Source organism: Aptenodytes patagonicus, chromosome 1 (assembly GCF_965638725.1).
Source record: "Aptenodytes patagonicus chromosome 1, bAptPat1.pri.cur, whole genome shotgun sequence".
Classification (NCBI taxonomy): domain Eukaryota; kingdom Metazoa; phylum Chordata; class Aves; order Sphenisciformes; family Spheniscidae; genus Aptenodytes; species Aptenodytes patagonicus.
This window is the reverse complement of record NC_134949.1, coordinates 14,704,454-14,727,665: the sequence shown is the minus strand read 5'-3', so window position 1 is coordinate 14,727,665 and position 23,212 is coordinate 14,704,454. Positions and strand designations below refer to the sequence as shown.

Here is a 23,212-nt window from a genome sequence, read left to right as displayed (position 1 = left end):
CTTTGGTAAGAAAATAATTAGCTAACTAATAGCCTAAAAGTAAAGGGAAAAAGATAAATTCCTATAAATGTTCTCAAGATGTTTAAATTTGGAGAAGTATTTGATTTTTAGTCTGCCTTCCAAGAGAAGAAAATTTGTTTTGAGCCTCATTACTTCCAAGTTTTTATCTGAAAGATTTCCCTGTTGGCATTGATTTCAGCTTTCAGAAATAGGCTGCTAGTATAAGGAAGACTCAGTTGTGCAAGGATTACATGGTGTTACACATGCATCTGAAATTCCTTTGGCAAATGGTTACGGTATGTTTTAGAGCAGCTGCACTTTTATCTGGTCCTAGCTTCCTCCTGCCCCTTACTGTTACTCTGCAAAGGCAAAAACTATGAAAACCAAACCCAAAAGAAACTCTAACTGATTCAGCAGTTAGCAATGCAAAGTCATGTGCACTCTTAGAAATTCTTCATCCTATTTGAAGCTGAATTGTAAATTGTTCACACCGTGACACTACTGAATGACATCCGCAGACTGGTATTGACTAGGCACTTCCTAAGCACAGTTGCAGTGATTTGGCCAGGGAACATTCGAGACTCAGTGTCTTGTCTAGGGACCTTTCTTTCTGCTTCAATCCTGACTGGTTTCTAGCTTTGTCAAAATCTGTATTGTCATCTTAAGGAAAAAAAAAAAAAAGGAAAAAAAAGAAAAAAAAGGAAAAAAAAAAAGCACGTTGACAGTTAAGAGGTGCATTAAGCTATTGTACTGTGTATTGTATATATGTTCTTTGTTTTAGCTTTGAGGGTGATGTCTTTTTTTGTTTCATTTTTCTTCGTATACATGTATTTCATTTTGCAGGCGTTTAAACCTGATGTAGTGTCTTATCTTTTAAATCATGATAAGCTCTGTAATTGTTTTCTGTAAATAATACTGAACATTGTGATAGCTCACCATCTGCTAGTTCTCCAACAGAGAAAAATACTTTGCATTCTCTTAAGTTACCCTCTTAGTAGGTTTTATATTCTTTCATTTGCCGTGTCCTAGAAAGTAATTTTGAGCTGAGGGCTCTGGAGGCCCTGTTGGACATTCCTCACTCAGGTTAACTCATGAACTCCCTCATCAGTAACAGTGCCTCTGAATTTTGAGATGTCTTTCCCACATGGAAAAATACCTCAAGCACAAACCCAAGTCTGGGGATTGCTTGTGATGTCTTTCTTCAAAGAGAATTATAGTTCTTCTACATTATTGTATTCTTTGATTGTGAAGATTAACTTTAAAATAGTCCACTTATTTTTAAGTAATTACAATAGGTATTGCTTTGAAAATGAATGCAATGAAAATGCCCTTAAGTGTGGCCCTGCATGTTTTCGTTAGTGATCTACAAATATTAAAGCATTATCCTGTGAAACCCTGTCCCATTAGGTTTCAGAAGTTATATTTCTGCCTTTTTAGTTACCTTCTTTATTTTTAATGGGATATAGATTGAATACACAGTTCAGTTAAAGAGCCCATTGAAGAGGTAAGACATTCTAAGATTCAGGCTTGTATGCAGACTACATGTGAACGTAAAGCCAGCAGAATCTACATAAACTTTTTGAAATAAATATTAAAACTTGGATATCTCTGACAGCTGCACTTAAAACTCAGTGGTTTGAGTAATTTCATTCTACATTATTTTTCTCGCTTCTAGATTTAGTTTCATGGAACTTGTTTTAATCAATTGCCTTGATGCTAGAAAAGCAAGGAACTTGAACTGTATTGTCCTGGTGATAAGGAGAGTTGGAGCTGTCTCATCTGTGTGTTGATGACTCTTACAGTTTGAAGGCTTCAGTGACTCTTCTCAGTGAGCAGGTAGTGCTTATGACAGTGATAATGCTACAAGATCATTACGCTCAATTAACATAATTTGACTTAATTTAAAATAGGGCTTTCTGCTCAAGAATGAGAAGAGAAGGGATTGATAAACATGAAAGGTTTTGATCTTTTTTGTTTATTAGCTGGTATTTGTTTAGAGAAAATCATTAGGTGTATGCCCTTTGATATTTATACATACCTATGTAAAGCTGTTGTTTAATCTTTCTCTTGCATGAATTGGCAAGCCACATGCAGTTAGAAATTCTGCATGCTAAGTTTGTCCTTGAAGTGGTGCTTAGAGCCCTCCTTAGAGGAGTTTATTGTAACATTGGATGTTGAGAGTAGATTCAGAGTGAAAGCTGTAGTGGGCAAAGGCTACTTTGATTTCTCTAGTGTCATCAAAGAATTGAGAGGAGACCCATGACCGTCTTTTGGAGAGCTAGTTGAGTAATTTAATATCTTTTGTGGTTTGGGGTCAACTGTAGAAAGGAAATGTTGACTGGTCGTGTGATATTGTTGATAATTACTAGCAGTCAGTGACACTGCAGTTAGCCATTTCATGAAACAAAAATGTGTGAATCAAGAAAGACATTAGAATATAAACATACCGTAGCAGTCTCTCCATATTGCTGCGTACTTAGAGGCAAAAAGAAGATACAGATAGCATTAAATGTATGTACCAGTGTTTTAAAGGTTAAACAATATTACCAAGATATCCTTAGTAACCTACCATTCAGGCATATAACTCAGTAAATACAGAATTCAGTTGAGGTTTAGAAGAAATATACATTTATTTAAGAGATCATGTAGTTTTGTCATCCTAATGATGTCATACAACAACTAAAAGGAAGGTATTTTAAAGTATATGGTTCTAGAAGACACAATCATTCATAATATTTTCATATTCCAGCTCTCTGAGGCATTACAGCAAGGAGATTACCAATCCCTTCTCCTTCAAGATTCTGTATTTTGCATAATATTAATCCCATATGTTAAAGAACACTATGCTGCTAAAGATACCATCTTGCAGATGAAATTGTGTTAGACTACCAGTTCGTTTTATGTGATGTTAGTATGGAATCATGAAAGCTCTTTTAAAAAAAAAAAAAAAACCTAGAGTGCTTGATGTTGTGCTATCACTTAAGATATAAAATGCAGAAGAGCATCTTAATTGAGACTGGGAGCAATAAAATATATTTATATGCTAAAAGGCAGCTTCTCAAGTGGATAGAACCAATTTATGCGAGAAAGAAAATACGTATGCCTTATCCACCAACTTGATTACTGCAGGATCATCCCTTCAAGTCCTTCCAAGAAGCATGTGGAATGTATTCTATTTCTTATTTTGACCAAAGTATCCTTTTAAAATTTCTTCATCAGCATTCGCTGTTAAGCTGATCCAGCTTATTTTTTTTTCTTATTATCTGCACTTGCCCACTGTGTTCCTCCCTCATGTGCAAATCTGATTGCATCGTCTGTCTCTTCATATCTGTCAACATTGTAAGCCTTGCCCACTCATTCCTTATCTCCTCTAAATGCTTCATTCTTCCTCCCATGGTGTTCCTTTTCCTATAAATACCCTCCATCGCCAACATTTGTAGCTGCTGCACTCTTCTTTTTCAGCCTCCTTAGCCATTTCTGCCATCATACCCATAAGGAGTTGAGGGGATGATGGATATGGTTGGCAATTACATTAATTATAAACATTGTCTGTGTAGATGCATTTATAAATGCTTTTATCTCCCCATGCCTGCCTTCTCTTCCCCCACGGTATACTCCTTGTATTCTTAGTCTGTAAAATCTTCATTCAGGGAAGTGGTCTTGTCTCTGTGTTTTCATATGGAACAGTGTGTTCTAAACCTAACTGAGGCTAATGTAGTGTAAACACTCTGTAAGAATACTTCGTTATTATGTAAGATGTTTTGGCTGGTGTAAATAGGAGCCTCAGCATTTGCTGTGAACTCTGTGTCTGATGGCAGTGTTGGAGCTACAATATGGAAAACTGGAGTTTTAAGAGGCTTTGAGGTCTGTCACAAACGCTCCATGGCTCTAATGCTGAAGAAGATAAAAATAAGGCCTTAGCATGAAAGCGTATCTTAAAACAGCTTTAATACCATAATGTGGATATGTATTTGGAGCACGCTTATCCTAGCGTTTCTTTGTAAAGGTACAAAAAATACCTACAAACATGCAAAGGAAAAAACCTACGTGATTTTAATTGGAAGGCAATATAACAGTCCTCAAAAGGGAGACTTGTCATCTGGGGATCTGCCTGACAGTTGTCACTCTCCACAGTCACTGGAAAAAAGTATGTTTTGTATTTTGGATGAACTTTTGCTACAATGCTATGTCAATAAAACACAAATGTATTCCTGATACTTATTGGGCATGATTGTAGTTTTTTGAGGAACTGCATACAGTAGAGCCATCTCTGAGATAAGAGAAAACCAGTGCTTCAACAGCATCATCAGTGCCAAATGTCCTCTACAGCATTTTGCTTACAAAGAGAGAGAAGGCAGTATTATAATCAGTCTGCCTTGAGGAATGCCAAATGAAAAAGATGATTAATGATTTTTTTTTAAACAGTAAAGCAAACTGTTAAGTAACAGGGATTACTAGAGGGATTTAGTGTTAAACATGGACTGCAATAAAATATTTCATTTCAACCCTTTTTCCACTCTGCTGTACTAATGAAAGTTTTCATTAAGGGTTAACATGTACTTTGTCAAAATGAGTCTTATAGGGCAGAACTTAGGTCAGTGATAAACATGTCCTCCTCTTTCAGAGAGCCAGTCTAGCTCTATTGGTATAGCAAGGCTGAAATGGTTCTTGTCTCAGCATCGGAAACCTGTGATGAAATCTGCTGTGAGATCTTCAAACCTGGAAAACACTGAACTGACCAAGAGGGTCAGATGAATTGAAGTGAATAATACTTAATCAGTAGCAATCTTTTCAAGTAGCTGTGGGGTATAAAGCTTTGAAGTGTTTAAAAATGGAAAACACAACTATTCACCAAGTTTGTTTTCCTAGTTACTACATAACCATTTACATATTCTTTTCAAATGCAATAGGACACTGTTTTTTGAGCCAGTCACAGCAATGACACAGCATAATAAAGCTTTTTGAGAAAATGAACTCAGCCTGGTAGAAGTTGCCATCTGAAAAAAAAATACTTGCTTTGGTTTTAATCCATATTTATGATTTTTCTCCAGACTTTACTAAAGGGTTGATCTTCATCTCCAGTGTTCATATTCAGATTTTGGCAGAAGTGTCTCTAATTTTATACTGCTGTCGCTACGTAATCGGTACTGTCTTTGAGGAAAGAAAACATACTTTAAAAATTCTCTTATTAATGTTCCCACACAATATAAAGGAGACTAGTAGTCTAAAACATGTTTTCTCTGAGCACGTTCTCTCAGAGTGGATCTCAAGGGGTTAACACGCAGCTTAAAATGTATAGATAGGCTATCTGGTGTACAAAAATAGTCTAAGAACAAGGCAAAAAAAAGGAATCCTTCACATGATTTAAGAACATGTACTCACAATTGAGTAAGGAAAGACGAGTAAAGGCCTGCCGGAGGGCTTAAACTGGGGTTCTGGCTAATAACACCACATGTGAGTAATACATGCAGATCACAGGTTTGTTTTTGGCATGTGCTAGCAGCTAATGATTCGCAGAGTTTTATCTGGCCTTGTATGGCCTAAGCGCGGTTACATTTTATAGTCTCGTACTTGTGTCAGTTTTAGCCTCGCCAAAACCCCTTTAACTGGCAAAGAGGGCCAAATCTTGGTTTTAAACTTTCGAACCTTTAAGGCAAAATTTGTAATTAGCAGTAATCTGGCATGTTTGATTGTGGTGGGTGTTCCAAGGTCAAGAGGGAGGAGGAAGGTCCTCTTCAAAGCATAATGACGAAAGTGAGAGCTTTGTGTGACGAGCAGTATTGAAAAAACAGTTCAAGCCAAAAGCTCTTGCTTGAGGAGAGACCCTAAGAACAAAGGAATATAACTCTAAGCAGTTACAGAAAACATGCCAATATTGCCCTTGCTTTCAAACAAAGTAATCTATAAAGGAAACCTTCCTGACAGAGGCAAAAACAAGGTCTGCCCCAGTTGCTTGTACACCGAGACTGGATGTCTTGACCATAGGGCCAAATGGTCAAGGCTAATACCTAATAGTTAGGCACTTCTGGTATTTTGTAACCTTGTAATGACTAAGAATCCCACACCTGTATGAGCCTCTGCCATTTCAGGCTGTTTTGCAAAACACTGATGTGTCCCCATCTCGGAGGAGAAGTTAAAAGAAAAAAAAAGTGAAGTAGAGAGAAACAAATCATCCCCCAGTTGACTCTTTTTTTTGTGGATGCTGTGCCAGAAATGCACAGAAAGTAGTTGGAGTATGGTTGTATTTTATGTGTGTGTTTATTTTTAAAATCTGATTATCAGTATCTCATACAACTATACTTACTTGGACACTCAGTATGCACATACTGTTGTCAGGAGTGTAATGTAGAGGTATTTAAGCTTGTTTTGGTACCAAACTGTATGCATGGCAGTATGCAAGTCATGAACCTACCCTCCCTGGTGCCATCACTAGACAGCCTCTCGTTAGCTTCTTTAAAGATATTTAGGTGTTCTGACACTGTAGGTTAATTGGCAGAATAAAATCATTTCTACTTTGTGACACGGTTTAATAATAAAAGCTAGCTACAATTTAGGTAATATTTTCACTTTAATGATCACTCTTTGGGCTTGAATTTTAACTGTATATTATCTATATTTTAAACCATCTGCATAATTTATTTCAGTATAAACATTTATAATAAAAGTGGTAAGTCAGAACTGAAAGACACTCTATGTCAGCACTCTGGGATAGATTTTGCTACACAGCAAGAGGCGCTGTATTTGTTTGTTGGCCTATTCCTCTTTTGCCTGTTGCTTGGATTATGGAAGATTCATTTTTATTCTATCATTCAACCACCTCCTAGTAGACTTGTTAAGTTAAAACCTTAGTTCAATGAATGGTTACAGGACTAAGTCTTCTATTGTTTAACTGTTCTGTTCAGTCACTTTTCAATTGCTGTTTGCTAAAAACGTGCCCTGCTATAAGATACTTAAGTCTTTCCAATGAGTAGCAATTTGAGGATTCCATTTCTCGAACCTGCTGTGTGTCTAAAACCTTGACTTCTGATATTAATTCACGTTCATACATTAACTCATAATGTGGTATTAGCTTCAGAGTTTAAAAAAAGAATATAAAATGCACAACTGAGTTGAAAAGGGTCGATAATGGTTACTATAACTGGCAATATCCAGATTCTTTCAGAGCCTGGCCCTGGCTGTAGAACACAGATCCCGGCTGTACCTGCTCTGGAGCACTTGCACTCTGGGAACAATATAGTGGCTACATTGATAGCTATTTTGTCGTGCTGATGACAATAACAATATATTTATCCCCAATGAAATTTTAAATTCTCTAGGGCACTAAATAAAAATACCGATTCTGCGATGGCCCTTAGTGTATCTATCTATTCCAGGTTTTAAGAGTTTGGTTTAATAAGCAGAAGTTTCATTATGTATAGAGATTTGGAGCAATATAGGGCTGAAAATGTTCTTATAGTCCTGTGTGTTTCTCTTAATCCACAAATATATCTGCTCAGACTTATCCAATGTAACTTTATCAGCCTGAGTGAAGTTATATCACTACTTAAATTTCCCTGTGCTGTTGTGTACTTCATTGTTTATCTTGCCATAATACTTTTTTAAAAATTTTTTAGCCTCTGTGTTACTTTACACAAATATGAATATAAGAATGAATGAAGGAAATACAGCAGAAATTTCTGTTTGTTTTTTCCCTGTCTAGTTTTTTTAAAATTATTTTTCTCAGCCAACATGCCCATGCACTCTTCTTTCTTTTTTTTTTTTTTTTTTTCTTTTAACTTTTATAAGTGCTTCACTTTTCCTCCACTGGTACTCTCCCTGATTTGTTGTGCCTTTCTTGTCTTCAAACTTTGTCAGATTCATGTTCTTTTCTTTTTCAAGGAAGAGTAAATGTTAGTATGATTGATGGCTTGCCTCTATATAGGGGGATTTATGTGCTAATGTAGCTATATTAGTACCTGTTCCTAACCTTTATCATATATGGACTGCAATGAATAATAGCAATTCAAGAAACATTTTTGAACATCTGAGTGACTCCACTGTAAAACAAACAAAAAAGCCATCAAAACCATAGTCTTCCTTCCCTGTTTACACCTTATGGAAGGAAAGTGGGTCAGTGTAATTAATACACAAAGAAGGGTGATGTTAAATGATATTTTAATCCCACGTTAAATCACAGCAGGAGTTGGTATCTAAATAGGTGAAGATTATTTGCATTGATACAGCTACCTGAATGCCATACAGTAAGGATGGGATTCACCTGACCTCGTGGATGTTTGCAGTGTAGGCATCTGGTTACCCAGACTTCTTTATTATTGGTGGAGAGACACTGGCACTTGGGGTGATTCATCTTGTTTGGGATTAGATTAACCAACTAATGAGATGAACTTTGTCCTAAACTTCCCATTTCCTCGTCTACAGCAAAAGGAGCCTACGGTAGTCTCTGAGGTAGATACTAACAGGTAGAATTCATTTAAGCTGTCTAAAAGTTAGTGGTTGAAAATTGTCATCATGCCTCTTCAGTCAGTGGAACAAGTTACTGTAGGAAGGCAATTTCTTCTCTCTTTAAAAAGAACGCTGATGTCCTCAATGATCTCCATAGTACACTAGGGATTTATACACTACAGATGCTGGGTTTGGTAGCTTTTGAAACTGTTCCAGCTAGATTTTGAAGAGGATGTTTGGACATAGCCAAGTGTAACGTAAAATAATTTAATTTACACTTTCTTACATACTTCTCCTGGATCTGGCCTTTTCTTTGTCTAGTCACCTTACGTGCTTTCTCAAGCAGATTGACAAAAGAACAAAATAATTGTAATAATTATCCTTGGGGGGATAAAGCAAGTCTGGATATTTTATCACTTTCAGTCACTCTTCCTGTTGATATTTCTAAGTGAAAATAAACCAGGGCAATGTTAAGTCTTGCTGTCTTTTTATTTTTGTTGGAGGAGTGGTTTGACTCAAGTTGATTGGGAGTTTTTCCAATTTTAACGTAGCAATTGGGGGTGTTGCATATTTAAAAAAAAAAAAAAAGGCAAGCTCTTCTCCCCAGTCTTCTAGTAAAATAAGCATGAAAAATAAACAAAAGTCTGAAAAAGGTCCTATTTTTAAATGCACATTTTACTTTTTGTGTCCATGATGCCATTCTACTGCCTTATTCACAAGTTTTTTTATGGGCAAAAGCTGAATTTCCAATGTAAAAAAGCAGATGCTACAGGTTCTCTAAATATACTTTGGACTCTCTTATAATAGGTGTAAATTGTAGTCAATATATTATATTTTCCAGTATATAGGAACCTCCAAAACATGTTTTCAAATATAAGGTGCTGGGACAACTCACGGACCTGCCACTTCCTCAGCTGCTCTTGTAATTGCTTAGTTGCTTGTTGCAGTAGAAGGAGCAGTGCAGGGACCGGGGGAGTAGTAACCTGCTTACTGTCATGACCTTTTTTTGGGCAGGAAAGGAAGGATGTGTTATTTTCCAGTATATATTCTGGTGTATCGTGTAGACAGTGCATGGAAGATCAATGTGTGCTCTTCTTTAAAGTATTCAAAATGCTTTTGCCTTCCTTCTCCTAAACAACCACACATCAGCTTACTTAAGTTGAGCGCATTTGCTATATTCAATGTTTTTCCTTGCAAGATTTAGTCCTTGTCTTTTTTTAGTTTGCTTTTCTTCCTACACTCCCCTGAGCTTTCTCATCCTTCTTTGTGTACTGTCTTCAGCTATCTATTTTTGCCTTGGCAACATACCTTTCCTCCCTCTCAACGTTCTTCCCTTCTCCTTCTCCCATAATTTTTGCTTTATTTTTCTCCTGCTTGATTTTTCTCTGCTCTCAGTGATTTCTGCTGATTTTATTTTGCTCCCTGTGCCTCCCAACAGTCTTTGTACTCTCTCATCTCTTTTCCTTCATCTAGTTCTTAATTAACATTTGAAGGTAAATTGGTGATTCTTACGACTTAAAAAAATTACATTGTTTGGAATCGACTTGTAAGGTTGGCTGTTCTTCTGTTGATTATTACTTCATTTTCTATTTCCTTTTTATGCATATGTAAAAGTGTCTCATTATGGGTGTTAAAAACCAGGAGCAAATAAAGATTATAGAAATCTATCTATATTCTAGGTTTCCTATAAGTAGGGTGAAGTAGTAGTGGCATTTAAAAATACATATAATCTTTGAAGTGTGTTTCCTTCACTGTAAGGGAGCCAGGATGATCATCGGTAGGCTTTGTCTGGGCTAGACTTGCCAGTCCTGTTGAAACTTGAATGATCTGATTTTCAAGCACGTACCTTCTGTGACTGTAAACTTAGATACTTTAGGCAATGGTGAATAGGATAGTGAAACTGGAAGAGAATTCGGATAACTGAACTTTCAGTGCTTTTTTTTTATTATTTTATTTAACATAGTTTTCAATTTTTCCCCCTGTGTTTATAAAAAGGGAAATGCTGTAAGGATGGACCCTTTCTCTGAGCCCTCAGCGAAACCTGAAGTAGGCAGGTAGAGTATTTATCTGCCAATCTGTTTTTTCTTCCCATTTTCTTTTTCCTTTTGATGGCTTTATGACTATCTGCTAGCCACCAGGGCTGAGACCTGGAGAGGAGCTGGTAGAGTTGCAGGGGAGGAGAAGGCTGAGTGACGTAATTCTACACTTTTAGTGGCATTGCTCAACAAAATCCACTTCATATGATGTAGGAGAAGATGGGAGGTAACGAAGGACATCATGACTAGCTACTGAACGATGTCACCACACATTTGCAGAGTGGAGAGTGATGACTTGCCACCTACATCACTGTGTCTTCACCGCAGAAGAAACTATTTATAGCCAGCTTTTAGACAAGGCAAGACCAGGTTTCTCATGTGGTTACTGAATAAGTGGTGGGGAAGTCAGATGGAGAAGGGGAGAGGGTGTGAAAAGAAAAAAGCTAGAGCTAAAAAAAAAAATAAATCTTGAAAGTCTTCATGTTCAAGAGGTGGACTTGCAGACCAGCAAAGCACACTGAATTTTTCATCAGCGATAGCTGATTATGATATTTAGATGAGACATTAATGGGGGTGGGGAGGAAGCAGTGGAGGTGTAAATATCTTTACCGATTGCAAGATCAGATCTCATAAAGCAGAGGTCTGTTCAGACATATAAATACCTCCATTATTGTGGTTGCTTTTAACTCCCTTCTTTCCTATGGAAATATTTTGTCTTTAGCAGCCAGAACTTTTTCTGGTAAGATGTTTTAAATTTCTTATACTTACTCCTTTCTCAAATCTTGCAGTAAAAGTTTGTAGACATTTCTCCATATTTCTTTCCAAACATTTATTGTTGCTGCATATGTATAATGTTGCTTTAAAAAAAAAAATCAATATCCCATTTCTCTGAACAACAGAGCAAAAGCAAAGCAAGGGGATATTTTGACATGTATTTGCATGTGTGTGTTGTATGTTTTATGTATAAAATTAAAAATATTCCTGATGGAAGTCCTTCAGGACTAGAAGGCTTTCATAGCACTCCCTTAACTGGAAGCATCTCATATTTTTTCTTTCCATTTTTGTGAGTATAGTATGTTCTTCTCCTATATATTCAATGATAGATACTCAATACATGTATGTATTATACTATAATTGCATTCAGACTGTATAAAGGCAGGCATCTGAAGAATTAAAGTTATTTCTGTTCCTTGCAAAAAAGATAGTGTAAATAGAAGAATGTCCTTTACTTGAAGATTTTGGCTGAGTGCCAAGTTATTAGTGTTAGGGTGTTTAACCTTTGTATCAGTTTAAATAAATACTTTTCTGCGTTACTACTATGTCCACTCTTAGCTAGGGAGAAGCCCAATAGAAAAACCCCCAGTGTCTTTTCATGTTGCTATGTAAATCCAGGGCACTGGCAATTAAAGATTGAAAATGGTATACGTGAAATACACACTTGAAATATAATTAGGAGGTTCCTCCTTTTGTGGGCACTGCACGCATGTTTAAAATTTGTCATCAGTACAATTTTATCTCCAGTAATAATTTTCAAATTTAATTTTTCTGTATTATAACTTTACTAAAAACACTGTTTCTAAAAGCTTAAACTTGATCAAGATGTAATTTGAGAATAGGTAGATCTATTCACTTAACTAAAATCATATTTTAAAATAATAAAAAGATGCCGTATTAATGGAGAATCATACTTGTGCTCAGGTACGATTGTTACAGCTTTATTGTTGCTGCTAGTTGTCCATTACAATAGACAATGATTTCCTTCTGTGCAACGTATCGGGTTTTTTTGCTTTCATTAGCAATGGTTATGGTAGCAGGAAGGCAGATCCACACATGAGAAGCAGGTATGATTATAGTTAGTGCAGGTGCATTTTGGATGACTGGAAAGTGGTGATGGTTTCACGTTAAATTTCTTCTGCCAGCTGTGTGCTTTACCTCAGAGGTAGCAAAGGTCTTGTGTGCAGGTGCCATGATCCAAAGCCTTTTCCTTGCAGTAATTGATGTTGGTTTGACAGGCTCTAACAGGATTTCAGTGTCCTTCAAGAGTTTGTATTGGCCTTCAGTTGTCTTTTCAACAAGAAACAAGCTGCAAAGAGGATGCTGAAGGATGCCTAATTCTGGTCAGATACGGAATTTTGAGGTTTGTTGTAATGGGAAAGTTGCTGTGAGACAAAGCCTTACTGTTTCATTTGGTGGTGCCAGTGATTCCCAGAACCTAGACTACACAGTGGACATGGACAGGCTTGTTTACACAGGAGTTGTACAGGGTCCAAGAAGGAACCATAGGTAAAACCAGAAGGAGTATTGGATGTTATTTGGTGAGTATGGCATACTACAGCTGACATCAGTATCTTGGTTTTGGCAGTTTTAATGGCTGCTGAGGATGCTCCTCCTGCCGTCTTTCACAGACGCTCTCATTCCTTCTTTGTGTAAAAGACACTTTTTTTGTTTCTCTCTTTTTTCCCCTTGTCTCCTCCCTTGTAAACAATAAGGAACGTCTTAACTGAAGTTTGACAGAGACAACTCTGTAACCTCCCCAGTGTTCCTGAAGAGTTACACTTCAGGTAAGATGATCACCACGTGGACCCACGTCCCAGTGGGGCACAACTCACTGCTAAAGTGGAGAGGTTTTTGGCTTACTTTGTGCTCAGAATGACATGTACTTTTTTGATGGAGTTGTTTCTTAGAACTGTTCGTCCTCTTATGAGGCCAGGAAAGCTGAAACAAGTACTGTCTCTTGTTCTAGAGGAACAGAGCTAAGAATGTCCTCTTTACAGCTGAGAATTCAAGGAGTACAGAAGTCTGATCTGCTGGATAAGGAAAGCTGAAAACCTCGCAAGAATATTTGGAAAAGCCAGTTATGTAGATACCATGGTGATGATCACAGTATAAAAACTTTGACAGAACATACTGAAAAACATCCTGTGAATATCCTGTCAAAAATCTCAATTTTAAAAATATTTCTACTATAAGGATTTCTAACTGTAAAATTTGTAACAAAAAGTAAAAACATAAAGCTTTTTAGAACAGTGAATGGTAATAAAAAGTAAGGCTAAGGAGAAATTCTAACCTGATCTTAAGGTTATAACATGTATTCAATAATTGTAACCCAGTTTAATCCTTTGGGGTAAATCATGTAGCTTCATCTCCTAGGAGAGGTAGGAATTCAGAGTGTGTGCAAGATTTTATGAGTCATTGCTTTAGGCTTTAAAAGGTAACATACGCTTGACTCGGTTTGGATGAACAGAAACCTGTTTTTTCTTAAGACTGGAATTTAATTTGTCATTCTACAACATTAGAGCAATTTTTTTTTCTTCAATTTTGAAGAAAAAGCACATAACAAATGAGTGGAAAAATAATAGTATTTGAAAATTTGAATAGCACTTAAGGCATTTAGGCAAGTTGTAGACCTGAAAGAAAATGCTATTATCAAAAGAATCCTAACACAGTAACAACTGTACACTAGATTGTAAAAGGAATAAATTAGAAATATTTTAGACTAGAAATCAGAAATTATCCATTCTGTCTAGTATCTTTATTGTCTTAACTCACTAGAAGGGATCTAGTTTGAGGGTGTGAAAAAGTTAACACTTCATTATTATGCTGGAGGTTGAACTTCTTTCAGCTTTGACAGAAAAGCTGACCAGGCACACTCAGCAAACCATTTGCCTTGCTCTAGACTAGGTCTGGAAAATACAGCTAATCATTTATTGTGTTTTAACTGACAGAGTAATAACTTCTTAAATCACTCTGTCTCTAGCTACCTTATGTACAACTGTTCCCATATGAATATGTGTTTTGCCTAGTAATAGGAAGCAATTGGCAGCTGATTTTAAAGGACAGGAAGATATATTGTAACATACTTAGTGAATATTTTGTTGTTTTTTATTCCCTGGAATGGATAAACTTGTAGGAATAAGCTTCCTGTTTTCCAGCAACTCTAAGAAATGTTCTCAACTCTGTCCCTGTCCCCTCCAAACAAAACCTTTCTCATAAAGGTTAAATACATATAAATAATAAAGTTAATACAATATAAATAATATAAACAATAGAATATAAATCATGTTAATACATATAAATAATAAAGTTAAAGACATAAATATTTAGAAAATAACAAGCACAGTCATATTTGGGGTTAATAATGTTTTCGCTGGTGTGCTTTACTGGTACTTAATCTGACAAGTAGTTATGCAAAAAGTTTAATTTTTTTTTTTTTTCTCCTTTGAAGAATGGCTTTTTGTACAACCACAGATTTTCAAACAAACATTGGGCAGAATTGGTTATTGGGCTGAGATGGGAGGAGGGAGGGAAAAGCAACAACTTGGTGCTGGGCATGCAGCTGGTACAGCGAATGCTGCCAGACCCAGGAGAACTACCAGAATGAAGAATTCCTCTTAATGTCATCTTTGTGTTTCAGTAGCACTTTATTAATGAATACTACAGCCTGGCAAAAGATCAAATGCCAGATTATGTCAACAAGGCTTAGTTAAAGTTATGTGGGTGACTTAAAAGAAATTCAAATGCATAGTTACGTTTAACTGTAATTCTATTTCCCTGGATTCATAATGGGCCATTTTTAGAGTAATTGTAGCATACTCCTAATGCTTTTCTTCTTAAATACCTAATGCTCCCTCAAGTTTATCTACAAACTTCCTTCAAAAATTTCCATATATAAACATAAACAAGAAACTCAGGAATTTGACTGTATTACAAATTCTTCAGAGGTATTAAGTATATGACTTAGGCTGTATATTTATATGTTTGGAAACTAAATATTTAAACAAGTAAAAGGCAAATTCATCTGTGTATTTTGTATGCTTTTTTCCCTTTTGGAGAAGCAGAAACAAACTTGACCGTAGGGTGGATGTTCTCAAGCTTCTGGTTTCCACCCTGAGATCTCCTGCAGTGCGTGTTTCCTTCCTATCGTGTTTCATTCCTTTCCGTATCCCATGCTTTTTCATGTCCTCCTTATGGTGAAGATTCAGTGAAATGAAGTTTCAAAATGATAGTACTAGTGTTGCTATTTTTCTTGAATAAAATACCATTGTTCAGTAAGTTCTCAATGAATGGTCTTCCATTTTCCTCTGCAAAAACAAGGCAACAGCTACCATTAAAGGTACATCTTTCGGATTGGCTTTGGCCTCCATTTGCGTTAATAGGAACAGCGCTAAACAACTAGCAGTGTCATCTGGATGAAAGATGTCTGTCTTTAAGAATTAGGGTAGACTTATCTCGTGTACTAATGGGGAGTGGCAGCCATTTTGAAGGAAGACAGGTTTTCTTTAGAGTATTTTATAAAAGTATTATTTTTCAATCTCAGCTCAAGGTATGGAAAACTCAATTTGGAAGGATAACAGTGACATTAATATGAATATATTCTTTAAACTTACCTGAGCAGATGATTCCAGTAGAGTTTTAAGTATCTTGGAAATGTGAAAAATTGGTGTTTCTGTATCTCTGAGATCACTAGGAAATGATCAGATGCAACCTGTAGTTTCTTAAACAAAGACTCGGTATTGTTAACATTAAGTCCACTTAACGTATCTGTAAATACTGAGTAAATCCATCTTGCTCTTTATGCAAAGGAAAATGAAATACTTCTTTTCATCAAATTTTTCTCTTGATTTCTATAAATCTTTTTTGTTTCCTGGGCCTGCCGAGCTGAGCATGAGTGGGACTCGGCTTTAGTTGGTGCTTGTGTGTGGACTTGTGCAGTGTATACAAAGAAAGGATCTGTGGTCCCCTTTGTATCTTATCCAGTCCCTACTATTTGTGTGTGTGTGTGTTTTTTAAAACATACTTCTACATTCTGAGTAGTAGCTAAAACATGACTCTTACATAAATGTTTAAAATGCTGTGAATTTTGATACTACTGACTTTTTTATATGCCCCTTTAGGAAAGTAGGGGGTTAGCTTTATCAATTTGAAGTAAACAGTTTTTTAAAATGGTGATTTTAATATTTGAAATATGACATAACTGTAAAAGTTCTATTGTAATTTCCTCATGCCCTGAGCAGAAATATTATTTAGGATACTGAGAAGGAATAATACTAAAAATATTAATGTAATCTCCCCAACAGGAGACTGCAAACAGCTGTTTTTCTGTCACTTATTCTTCAGTGAGGAAGTCACTGGCTTGTGTATCAGCACTGTTGTGAATGTTATGCTTAAGAGACCTGAAGAAGTCCATATAGCTACTATTTTATTTTCCAGTATTGAACTACTATGAGAACTGCTATTTCTGCTAATGAAAGCAGGCAACATTAGAGACTATTTTGTGTGCCTGGCAACCCCTGTGGTGTTCTCAACCTGCCCATTCTTGGGGCACATCTTGGAATACAAGTCCATGAACGTGCACAAATTTTGACATGAATATTTGGTTGCTTTCCTGTTACACGAAAAAAATTATGTGAAGCTGGAAACCTTCACAGAAAGCAAGCAGGAAATTATCTGCTATAAACAAAACAGAAGATTTCTCTGTAAGAGCAGATCAAAAAAGACATCAAAAATTCACTGTAGACTGCATTGACTTTATACCATTAAAAAGAAATGAACAAACTCGGTATTAGCATCTCAAAGTCTGCTGACAATATTGACCCATTGCATTCACTGCCGCTTCTAACAGCCTTTTACATTCCTGAAGATTCTTAAAAATTTTAAGTCAACTCTGGCATAATCTTGAAATCCCACATGAACTAATCTTTCAAGTCTTGAAGAAGTTGGACTTCATGCAAAAAGGAAAGATGCCTGCTTTATACTGAGTTTTGTTCTGTTGTAGTAGGGAAAAACCATTCAGGCCATCCCTCTGTTTCTTCCTGGTTATGTAAAGTTGTTGGAAGACAAGAAGTCGTATCACAGAGAAGCACCACCCAAGGTTTGTTGTCTGTTAATAAGGGGCTACCAAACTTCTCCACCTGAACAGCAAATACACTAATTTGGGGCACATGCACTATTTTCTTCTCACTTCAAAAGCTTAGTAAATTCTGGAAGAACGATTTATTTTAGGGTAATTATACTCTTTGTGCTCCCATACTACCCCATTTAACATTCACATGTTGATCAAATTTAGGCTTGCTGTGTGTTTGTGCCATTTTGAAACCCCTGGTGTCAGAGCCTGTGATTCCAGCAGTTCACTTTGTAGAACTATTTCTTATTTTAAAAGTACATTATCTAAAAGAGATCAAGGAGTGATCCTCTCAAGTTGTGTGTAAATCTGCCTAATTTTGTCCTGTGATAGCCAGTGCCTCATTGGGAGAATTTTAATTTATTGCCTTCTTTTGTACTGTTTAGTATGTCACTTGTACAACTATCCACAGCTCAAAACATAGATCTGTCTGCATAAAATCAAGTTAGTAATACTAAAGTTCCTAATGCATTTCATGGTTTCAAGGCTGAGAATTTACTTAGAATGGGTCGTTTGGTTAATTTGCTTTGCATAACACTTTTAGGTCTGTCTTTATAGGATTTGGGAAGCAGGATTATTTATCTTAACAGTAATACTGGAAGTACAGTCAACTTACAGCAGGATGACAGTTTTAATAGGCTAAATGTAAGATCCAAGCAGCTGTAGCACTAATGTGACATAAAGAAGGAAAAGACAATGGGGAATAGACTAGGATGGATATTGATGGAGAAGGAGATGTTTAAAGATAGTGTATAAGAAAGGCTAAAAGCATCTTGAGCTTGTGTCCTAACATATACGCTGCACAGAAAATGGAAGAAAAGCACTGAACCTGCTATTTTATAATCAGGCTAGATTAACAAAACATGTGGATGAGCCTACTTATTAATTAAAAACTGAGTATATTTTTCTTGCATCTGTTTAATATCATGTTTCTTTTAGAAGGGATGTATGGTATTTTGTATGGCAGGGGTTACATTGCAACAAATTGAAGGTAGTATGTTTAGCTGCCACTTTGTCTCTTCCCTTGCCCCCTAAAGGGGAGGGGGGGGGAAGCTGTATTAGTTGAGTTCTGCAACAGTGGTTCTCTGCCCTGGATAAATTTAATACATGCAACTGCCAGTAAGATATTTTAATCTTGACTAATGAACGCATTGCAGACCATCGAGATAATGTTTGCAGTAGACACAATTAAGTTTTTAGTGAACAGTGACTTCTGTCAGTTGACTTTGAAATAGTGGTGACTCTGATATCTACCCATATGTTAAAGGGAACAGTTTGTGCAGTGTTGTATACCTTGTCTGCACTTTTCCATCTGTGCTTAAGCACCAGCTAGTTTTTTTTCTTTTGTTGTGAAGAACTCTTGGTTTTTTTCTTATTGGTAAAAAGAAATAAACAAAACTGCAGGCTAGACCTGCTTCCCTGTTCTTTTTTCCAGATTATGTATATATTCCTCAGAGGTTCCCAATTCCAATATCAGATTTTTTTTTTTTCTTCTTCTTTCACATTAATGAAATAAAATAGCTTCTCTTCTTTGGCTTGTCTGGAGAGTTTCTTCCCTTATCCTTTCTGAGGTAGTTTGTTCTAGATGCATTGCGGAAACTTTCGGTTTCTTGGAGCCTTTGGCATGATGCTCTCCTACAAATCCCCTATGAGTTTAGAAACTGCCAGCATCTCTTTGTTGCGCTCTCTTCTCCATTTTTCCAAGCCTCTGGTCTCCTCTTTTTTGGCAGAGCAAATGATCTCTCTCTAAAAGGAGGTCCCTTCCTGCTTTAACTTTATCTGATGCCTTTTTCTTTGATCCAACCCACAACCTACACCTGAATATCTCAGAGGAGGTAAACAACTGGGCTGAAAAGAAAAGTGTGAGCACAGATTCCTCTAAATGTTTAGTCTCTGCTTTGCTTTGGTTTAAAAAAAAAAAAAAATCATGATGATTATGAAGCCATTTTGGGCAGTGCAGAGCCTTTCTGAACTTGTTTTTTGTTTTCATTCAATCGCAGCTTGAATAGTATGGCTTTAGAGACTTAGTGTATCTGCTTTGCTCAGGTCTTGGATGAGAGCCAATTGTCTGCCACTTGATCTGTACACAACGTAAAATTACTCAAAGTGGGCTGATAAAGGGCATGGAATGACTGAGGAGTTGGTACAGTGATACTGCCGCCGCTACCTGAATTTATTGGTATTTTGTAGCGTGGGAAATTTATTGTATTAGCTGCTGCTTTGAGATTTGCAGGCACTAACTTTCATTCATTTTCATCTTTTTTTCAGCCAGAGCGTTATGATCTGTTCCTCTGGATGTGGTTCTACTTACAGTGCCATCTTTTTATTGTCTCTGAAATTAGGACAGTCCAAAAAACTTCAGTGAGAACATAAGTGCTTGCTCGCTAAGCAGAGGTTCACTGTATGTCTGTGCACTGATCAATACAGTTATCTAATTAACTCATAAAAGCCATTAAAGGTGGTGTTCTTTGAATCCATAACAGGTGTTGGTCCTGAATAGCCCAGCCTTTACCTCTGTGCCACAGCACTTGAGGTCAACCAAAAGTTGAAGTGTTAGTTCTCTTGTGTCAGGTTGGAGGGGCTTGAACCAAGAGGCCTTCAGGAAGAGCTGCTCGGTTGTAAAACTTTTCTTTTTCATTTTCCTTTTTTTTTTTTTTTTGCTTGGCACTTAACAAATATTACTGTAATTTGCATTCTTCTGGGCTGTGAAGGCTGGTTGAGTGGGTGGTAGGGTAACCACCATTTGGAGGGTTTTTTCTTTTTTTATTTGGACTTGGGATGCAATTTGTATGTTCTAATAAATTCTGTGAATGAGCCCAGATTTCTGGATATGTAATTTATAAATAATCAAAATAAACAAGTGATAACATTGCTGTTTCTGCAGCCATTTTTCTCTTATGGCCTAAAAAGCACTTAGTGTAAAACTCATCTGTCTTATTTTGGTGATATTATTTCCGTGGTCAGTTTTGTATCAGGAGTGATAATGGTGGTATTAGCCTGACCTTGGGAGTGCAGTATGGATGTGTAAAGGTACAGATTTGCTTTTAAAAGTGAAAGAAATGGGTCCAGTTGCAAAAATCTCAAGTAGCAGAGATGAAAGATAGGTAAATCCCAAATAAGAAAATGTTTCAAATTGACAAGAGAGGAGCAGAGAGGGGAAAGAAAGAAAAACTCCAAAACCTCGCAATGGAAGTTTTATCACCTTGTGGAATGGAACACTCATTAATGCTGCTAGAATTTTTTTTTTCTGTGAAGTCTCATTTTATTTAAATTCTTTTTATCACTGTATTAAATAAATCCTTGTTGCCACTGAATAAAAGCAAAACTAAATTATGTGCTGGAATACCATCAGAGAGAAATGTCTTTGTGCATCTCTTAAAGCATCCAGGGGCTTCAAGTTTGCAGTGAAGTAACTTCTATCTTTTAAGTGGATTTTGTTTTGCCGTAAAATCCTGCCTTGTTAATATCTGTTTATATCATCCATTTTAAATTTTAACAGGGTTAAACATCTTCAGAAGGAATTAAAAAAAAATTGTTGGATAGCAAGATTGTGGAACATTTAGTCAGTCAGTGTCAAGGATCTGTGGTAGGGGAAATGAACTTTAGTTTGCACCTCCAAATTGTCAATTCTCTCTCTGTCCAAAAGTGAGGGTAAGCAACTGAGAGCACTGCCTTCTAACATTCCTTCACACAGAAGGGGGGGGGGGGAGACTAGAGTACTAAAGGGATAAGCTTTCTCCACAAAGCTGTCCAAACCTTCAGTCTCCTTGATCACATAAAATTTCTGTGGTATAGCTTTTAGCTTTTAGTACTGACAACACAAATGTGTTATCACAGTGTGTAATGAAGCATCCTGTTCTTGTTGAACCATACTGGGTCAGAGTATGAAGAGAGAATCTATAAGGAATTGCAGGTGTGCTGGTCTTTAAGAAAAAAGTACATATATTTTCTTTTAACCTGTGTAATATGTAGTAGTCTATATTCAGAGACTTGTCAAAGTAACTTTTTTCTGAATTTTCTTAAATTCTTTAAAGGCAGTCTCTTTCAGAGAAATATTTTTGCAGTGTTCTGAATACCTGGTTAAGTCCTGCAGTAGATGTTTTTGATCACACCATGCCACTGTTCTTTGGTCTGTTTGATCTTTTGCACTGCCTTTGTACAGTTTAAATATGAATGTGTTGGAAAATATTGTGTTATGATAACCCTAGTATTACAGGGTTAGCTGTCTTCCACTTGTTTAAAACAATCTTTAAAATAAGTAACAATATATCCAGTGTGTTGCATAATTTGTATGATCAACACCAATGTCATATGTTGCATTAAAAATCTGTTTTAAAACAACAGTGTGATTGTATAGTTGAAAATGAAGAGGTATTAAAGCTGTTTGTGGAGCCTTTGTGCAGTACAGCATAGTTCTTAATGACATGTCAGAATTTTTTTTACTGTAACATGAGTGGGTCTTTTAGTGATCGGGTGGATATTCAGTGTTATCAGTTCCTAGCCCCTGTGCAGTTCTGAGTCGTACTTAGTAGCCATTTTTCTAAGTCTTGCTTAATAGCCATTTTTGAGACTGCACTGAGTACAAAATTAGATAATTTGGTGTTTGGGGGTGCTCACTGGTGTTTTGTCATAGCTTGTTGGGTTGTTTTTTAACTGAAAAAACCCCACTATCCCAGGGAGTTTAGTTGATGTTGTCATCCCCTCTTGATAGCTGGAGAACTGAGGCACAGAGGGAAAGATGCACATGGCCTAAACAAGAACTGCTATGGACTTTTGGTAATGAGGTCCAAGAGGCTAGATCAGCAAGCTTATTTTCCAGCACGCTGCAGCTCTGGAGCTGTTCAGAACCTGGGAGGTTTCCCAGCCGCCAGCCTGGACATTCTTGCAGCAGCTGAACTTCTGCCTGTGTTGGGACGTGAGTCTGGGTGGGCAGAGAAGTCTCCTGGTGGCTGTGACCGGAGGAGCACCTGCTACCTGGGATGGGCAAAGGAAGTTTTGCATGGTCCTTGCAGTCACGTTAGTGGAGCCAATTGTGGACATATGGACACTTCAAAGACATGTCTTGAAAGCTCTGAGAAGCATCTGCTTTGGATTAGAGAACTGAGATTCTTCTTGCAGGCTTCTCTGATCTGTATGTTTTGGGAAGTATAAGTGGCGTATGCTTAACCAGGTCATGATTGCTGCTAACTTGCAACCCTTCCACCAGAGCACAAGGTTAATAAACTCATTCAAGTAGTAATAACAATTTTTTACCTTAGGTAAAAAAAATAAGTTTCTCTTCTTTTGTCTGTTTTCAGATATTTCTGAGGCTTTGTATCTGAAATACGTGTAAAGAAAGAAAAAAAAGTCAGGTTGAAGCTCTCCTGTTGTAGAATGGTTAATCCCAAGTAGTTGAAGTTTACTTCAGTTGTAAACAAGTAGACGTAGTCTTAATGTTGCCACGGGTCTTACCAGTATTTCCATAGGTGGCACTACGGTCTCCAGTGAGAATAGGTTCTTAAAATGATGCTCACATCCGTGACATTATTCTTTGGGGTTTTTGGGTCACAAACCTCTTGACTCCAGAGCTCCTGGTGAATTAGTTTTCTGGCAGTCTCTGTTCTGCTTTGACAGGATCTTGTGAGACAAGTGGCAGGCGGCACAAGGGTGCCTCTCACCCTCAATAACCATTTGTCCGGGTGTCTGTCCTGGAGTGCCCTGCCAGGTGGTTTCTTTTATGACACTAACGAGGTATCAGCCCAGGTTATGCTGGTGGATGTTTCTGCTTAGTTGTTACAAGTGCTAGATTGGTAATTAATACATATTAAAAAAAAAAAAAAAAGAAGGAAAACTA

At 36.9% G+C, this 23,212-nt stretch overlaps 1 protein-coding gene across 4 annotated transcripts in view; it reads left to right on the top strand.

The window, feature by feature from the left end:
* Positions 1–23,212, top strand: part of SRPK2 (SRSF protein kinase 2) — a 161,368-nt gene that overhangs the window by 29,768 nt on the left and 108,388 nt on the right. The window lies entirely within an intron of this gene.